The sequence below is a fragment of the Canis lupus genome, chromosome 8 (genome assembly GCF_048164855.1).
Source record: "Canis lupus baileyi chromosome 8, mCanLup2.hap1, whole genome shotgun sequence".
Lineage (NCBI taxonomy): Eukaryota > Metazoa > Chordata > Mammalia > Carnivora > Canidae > Canis > Canis lupus.
The window spans coordinates 8,899,861-8,907,121 of NC_132845.1; positions in this window are offsets into that span (position 1 = coordinate 8,899,861).

The window sequence follows — 7,261 nt, forward strand, 5'->3', positions numbered from 1 at the left end:
TCGTTTGTGTTTCCTAGGCTTTAATATAAATGGAACCGTAGTGTGTCCTTTTTTTTTTTTTCTTTTACTGACTACTTTCACTCAGGATACTTGTTTTGGGATTCATCTGTATTATTTTGTGTATCAATAGTTCATTCTTTTTATTGCTAAGTGGTATTCCATTGCACGTACATTTTGTTTATCTGTTCTCCTGTTGATATGCATGTGGGTTTCAGACTATAGCCATTACTAATAAAGGTGTTATGAACACTCATGTACAAGTCTTTGTATATATGAATATAGGGTTTTATTTCTCTCGGGTAAATAAGTAGGAATGGAATGGCTGCATCATATGGTAGATGTACACTTAACTTTTCAGGAAACTGCCAAACTGTTGCCAGAGTGGTTGTTATCATTTCACATTCTCATCGGCAGTATATATGAGTTCCAGTTACTTTACATTCTCTCCATCTCTTGCTGTGGTCAATCTTTTAATTTTTCATTATTCTAGTGTAGTGGCATTTCATTGTCATTGAATTTGCATTTCTTTAATGACTAATGATGTTGAACATCCTGCCATGTGCTTATTTGCCATTAACATATCTTCTTTCATGAAGTGCTTATTAAAATCTCTTGTCTATAGCTTGCTTCTTAGACTATTTCCTTATTATTAAGTTTCAGGAATTCTTTATATATTCTAGTTACAAGACCTTTACCAGACACATGATTTGCAAATGTTTTCTCTCAGTCACCTTTTTGATCTGTGGGTTATTTGGAAGAGTGTTACTTAGTTTTCAAATATGTACGGGTTTTCCAGTTATCTATTATTAATTTATAATTTACTTATTCTGTGATTACTTAGTATGACTTGAATACTTTTACATTTATTGTGGCTTGTTTTATGACCAGAAAATGGGGTGTATCTCAAAACCTTGCACTTGAAAGTATTTTCTGCTATTGAGTGGGAGTGTCTATAAATGTCAATTAGGACAAATTGGCTGACAGTGGTCTTAGTTTCTTAGGGCTACTGTAACAAACCGCCACACACTAAGTAGCTTAAAACAACAGAATTGTATTCATTTAGAGTTTACACATTCTGGGGGCTAGAAATCAGAAATGAAGATGTTAGCAGAGCTGTGTTCCCTCTGTAAGCTATTGGGGGAGGCTCTTTCCTTGCCTCTTTTTAGCTTCTTTGGCTGTTGGCAATGCTTGGTATTCTTTGCTTTAAAGTCGTATGTATCACCGTGATCTCTGCTGTCATCATCACATGTTATTCTCCCTGTTTGTGTCCAAATTTCTCTCCTCTTAGAAGGACACCAGTCATTGGTTTGAGATCCATCACTCCCCACTCCCCAAGTCCAGTACAACCTTATCTTAACTTCATTATATCTGTAAAGACCTAATTTCCAAATAAGATCACATTGACAGGTACCAGGGGTTATGGTTATTTTCGCTCATCCTTCTACTTTTAACTCATTTATGTCTTTATGTTTAAAGTGAATTTCTAGTAGGCAGTGTATAATTGGATCTTATGTTTTTAATTCAATCTTCGAGTTTATTTTTTTTCTTCTGGAATGTGTAATCTGCTGTTAATCTCATCCAGTGTATTTTTCTTCTTCTCAGACATTGTATTTTTCATCTCTAGAGTTCAATTTCCATCTTGAAAAAAATATATCTTCCATATCTCTACTTAATATGTTCAGTCTTTCCTCTTAAGTTTTAAACATATGGTATATAGTTAAAGGAACTTTAAAATGTATTTGTCGGGGATCCCTGGGAGGCTCAGCAGTTTAGTGCCTGCCTTCGGCCCAGTCCTGGGATCGAGTCCTGCATCGGGCACTCTGCCTGGAGCCTGCTTCTCCCTCTGCCTGTGTCTCTGCCTCACTCTCTCTCTCTCTGTGTCTCTCATGAATAAATAAACAAAATCTTTAAAAAAAGTATTTGTCTACTAATTTTATTATGTGTGTCAATTCTGTATCAGTTTTGATAATTTTTTCTTTTTAGAGACTTTATTTTCTTTATTTGCATGGCAGGTATTTATTTATTTATTTATTTATTTATTTATTTATTTATTTATATTGGAGTTCGATTTGCCAACATATAGCATAAACCCAGTGCTCATCCCGTCAAGTGCCCCCCTCAGTGCCCATCACCCAGTTACCCCATTCCCCCGCCCGCCTCCCTTTCCCTACCCCTTATTCGTTTCCCAGAGTTCGGAGTCTCTCATGTTCAGTCACCCTCACTGATATTTCCCACTCATTTTCTTTCCTTTACCCTTTATTCCCTTTCACTATTTTTTATATTCCCCAAGTGAATGAGACCATATAATGTTTGTCCTTCTCTGACTGACTTACTTCACTCAGCATAATACCCTCCAGTTCCATCCACCTTGAAGCAAATGGTGGGTATTTGTCGTTTCTAATAGCTGAGTAATATTCCATTGTATACATAAACCACATCTTCTTTATCCATTCATCTTTCGATGGACACCGAGGCTCCTTCCACAGTTTGGCTATTGTGGACATTGTTGCTATAAACACTGGGGTGCAGGTGTCCTGCCATTTCACTGCATCTGTATCTTTGGGGTAAATCTTCAATAGCGCAATTGCTGGGTCGTAGGGTGTCTCTATTTTTAACTCTTTGAGGAACCTCCATACAGTTTTCCAGAGTGGCTGCACCAGTTCACATTCCCACCAACAGTGCAAGAGGGTTCCCCTTTCTCCACATTGTCTCCAACATTTGTGGTTTCCTGTCTTGTTCATTTTCCCCATTCTCACTGGTGTGAGGTGGTATCTCATTGTGATTTTGATTTGTATTTCCCTGATGGCCAGTGATGCGGAGGATTTTCTCATGTGCTTATTGGCATGCCAGGTAATTATTGATTGGATGCCAGGCATTATGAGTTTTAACTTCTTGGGTGTGAGGTATTTTTGTATTCCTATAAACATTCTTGAACTTTGTTCTGTTTTTCTGTTTGTTCTCCCGTTAGATTTCTTGGAAGTACTTTGATCCTTGTGGATCTTGCTTTTAATCTTTGTTAGTTAGAAAGAGTAGAGTTTAGTCTAGGGCTACATTTTCCCCATGACTGAGGCAAGACCCTTCTGAGTACTCTTGCTGATGCCCTATGAATTATGAGATATTTTGTTTGTTTGCTTTTAAGTGTGGCTGGTGGAAAGAGGCACTATCCCTGGACAGGTGTGAGCCCCCAGTATTGTTACTGTGATGGTTAATTTTATATGTCAACTTGGCTGGGCCATGGTGCTCAAATATTTGGTCAAAGATTATTCTGAATGTTTCTGTGAAGTTGGTTTTTAGATGAGATTAGCATTTAAATTAGTAGACACTGAGTAAAGCAAATTGCTCTCCATAATGTGGATGAGCCTCACCTAGTCAGTTGAAGGCCTTAATAAAACAAAGACTGACTTCTGGAACAAGGATTCCACCAGAAGATTTCTGCCAGAGACTCAAACTGCAGCTCTTCCCTGGTTCTCCAGCTTGCTGACCTACCCCGAGAGTTTAGATTTAACAAGCTTCTGCAACTGTGTGACTCAATTCCTTACAATAAATCTCTTGCTCTATATATTCATGTCTTGTTCGTTCTATTTCTCTGGAATACCCTAACAGTTACCTCTACTGTGTCTTTTTTCAGGTTTAGGTCATTTCTTCACATACACACTCTGGTCAGTACTCAGCTGAATATTTAAAGAGAACCCTCTTTAGTGCTCAGAATTACCAATCTGTTTAGCTCTCTTTCTCTGGTACTGTCTTTTGTGAGGTCTTGCTGACTTGGCTTGCCTCTGCTCCCAGCTCTGTCTCATCACCTCGGGGGACCTGCCAGGCTTCACTTGGGTTCCCCATCCTTGAATGTCTAGAAATTCTCTTGAGGCATGAAGCTGGGGTAGTTGTTGGGCTCACCTTGTTCTTTCCCATCTTTTAGGGGTCAGTGTCCCTCATTGCCTGATGTCCAATATTTTGGAAACCATTGTTTAATATATTTGTTTGGGTTTTTAGTTGTTTCAGATGGGAGGGTAAATCTGGTCTTATTACTTCATCTTGACCAGAAGTTAAAGTTCTTAGTTGTGTCTTCTTGCATCTTCTCTCACTGATGTGGGTGGCTTCCTTTCTTGCTGTGCTAGATGTATATTTGTATATTTGTATATTTACTCATTGCTTTTGCTTATTTGTTTCAGTTTTTCAGTTTTTCTTAAAGCTGTGATCTACTAATCCTTCCTTTTGTCTTTCTGTATGCATCTTCTTAGCTTCAGTTTCTGCAGATGGTTTATAGATGAGCTGCTTTTGTGTTAAATGTCCTGATTCAAGTACCTGGGCATTGTTGAACAGGTTCTGTGATGCAAAATAAGACTAACTGAGATTGCTCTGCCTGCAAGGGGATGCTGGACAATTTATCTTAGAAGAGCTATTAGACATGACAGGCCCTATGCAAAACAGAGCCTGTTTTTATTTTATAGAAAGAAAACAGTAGACAAATAATTCAATTTACCTTTGTCACATCTTATACCTTCCTACCATACTAGAGTGTAAGGCCCTTGAGAGCAGAGACCATGTCTCATTATCATTGCATTCTTATAATCTATTGTAATGTCTGGTACTTAATATCTATTCTCATATCAATGGAATGAATGAATGTATAGCCTCTGCCCCCAAGAGGTTCTATCACTGTTTTTCCTGCCATGAACAAAACTCAACAAAGTCCTTCTTGTTGTCCTTAGCTGTTTGTATAATTATATGCCTTTCTTGTTTGTCATGACTGTTTATACTGTAAATTTCACCTTGGGAGATGGTTATTTTGGGATTGCTCCACCACCAAAAAGTAACTAAGGGTTAGGGCATTTAAAGGGAGATTCTTGAGAAGACTTTCTCTACCCTGAAGCACTTATCCAAAATGTGCTGGACTATGTCTTTGCAGAACTGTCAAATTGTTGTGGTCCTACTGTCCTTGTAGAGTGCTGTTTTCCCTGCTGATTTGTAGTTTTTAAGTGACATTGTTAGGCTTGTGGGTTTCCAACTCCACTTAACAAATTGTGAAAATAATGTGTGGGATAAACTCTAGCCTAAATTTGTTCCTAGTAGACATGAATAGCCTCTGATTCTAAACCCCTCAGGCGCAGCCTAACAGAAACTTTTACAAAAGTAAAAGTAAATTTATTTGTAAAATGCTTTTACAAATAGGAACTGTGGTACACTCAAATTACCACCAGCATTTTTCACAGAACTAGAACAAGCAATCCCAAAATGTATAGGGAACCAGAAAAGACCCCGAATAGCCAGAAGAATGTTGAAAAAGAAAACCAAACCTAGGGGCATCACAATACCTGACTTCAAGCTGTACTACAAAGCTGTGATCATCAAGACAGTATGACCCTGGCACAAAAACAGACACAAAGATCAATGGAACAGAATGGAGAACCCAGAAGTGGACTCACAACTATATGGTCAACTAATCTTTGACATAGCAGGAAAGAATATCCAATGAAAAAAAGACAGTCACTTCAACAAATGGTGTTGGGAAAATTGGATATCCACATGCTGCAGAATGAAACTGGACCACTTTCTTACACCATACACAAAAATAAATTATAAATAAATAAATGGATGAAAGACCTAAATGTAAGATAGGAAACCATCAAAATCCTAGAGGAGAACATTTGCAGCAACCTCTTTGACCTTAGCTGCAGCAACTTCTTACTAGATATATCTCTGGAGGCAGGGGAAACAAAAGTAAAAATGAACTATTGGGACTTCATCAAGATAAATAGCTTCTGCACAGTGAAGGAAACAATCAACAAAGTGAAAAGGCAACTGATGGAATCGGAGAAGATATTTGCAAATGACATATTGGATAAAGGGTTGGTATCCAGAATCTGTAAAGAACTCACAAAATCAACACCTGAAAAATAAATAAGCCAGTTAAGAAATGGCAGAAGACGTGAGCAGACATTTCTCCAAAGAAGGCATACAAATGGCTAACAGACACATGAAAAAATATTCAACATCGCTCATCATTAGAGAAATACAAATCAAAACCACAATGAGATACCACCTCACTCCTGTCAGAATGGCTAAAATGAACAACTCAGGAAACAATGGATGTTGGCAAGGATGTGGAGAAAGGGGAACCCTCTTGCACTATTGGGGGGAATGCAAACTGGAGCAGCCACTGTGGAAAACAGTCTGGAGTTTCCTTAAAAAGTTAAAAATAGAGCTACCCTATGACCCAGCAATTGCACTATTTGATATTTATCCAAAGGATACAAAACGGCTGATTCAACGGGGGCACCCCAATGTTTATAGCAGCATTGTCAATAATAGCCACATTATAGAAAGAGCCCAAATATCCATTGACTGATGATTGGACAAAGATGTGCTTTATGTATACAATGGAATATTACTCAGCCATCAGAAAGAGTGAAATCTTGCCATTTGCAACAACGTGCATGGAACTAGAGTGTATTATGCTGAGTGAAATAAGTCAGTCAGAGAAAGACAAATACCATATGATTTCACTCATGTGGAATTTAAGAAACAAAACAGATGAACATAGTAGAAGGGAATTAAAAATAAGATAAAAACAGAGAGGGAGGCAGGGGTGCCTGGGTGGCTCAGTCAGTTAAGCCTCCAACTCTTGGTTTTAACTCAGATCATAATATCAGGATTGGAAATCAAGCCCAGATTCTGGCTCTGTGCTCAGTGCTGAGCCTGCTTGGGATTTTTCCCCCCTTCCTTTCCCTCTATCTCTGTTCTTTCTGTGCACGTGCAAGTGCATGTGTGGGTGCACTTTCTCTCTCTCTCAAACTAACTAAATAAATAAAATCTTTAAAAAAACAGAAAAGAAGCAAGTCATAAGACATTCTTAACTATAGAGAATAAACTGAGGGTTACTGGGTAGAAGGGAAGTGGGGGATTGGGTTAATGGGTGATGGACATTAAGGAGGGCACTTGTGGAGATGAGCACTGGGTGTTATATATAAGTGATGAATTGCTTAATTCTACTCCTAAACCCATACTACTATATGTTAATTAACTTGAATTTAAATAATTAAAAAAAGAAACAGGAGACAAATGACACTGAGGAATCCATTAGTCAAATTCAGAGTGGGATATTTTATAAAATTCATCTCATTTCCTCAAAAAGTCAATGGCCATGAAACACCTTACAGATTAAACATCACAAGAGAAAAATGAGTAAAAATAAAAAAAACAACAGTTCACACACACACACACACACACACAAAAGTCAATGGCCAGGGGAGAAACAAAGAAA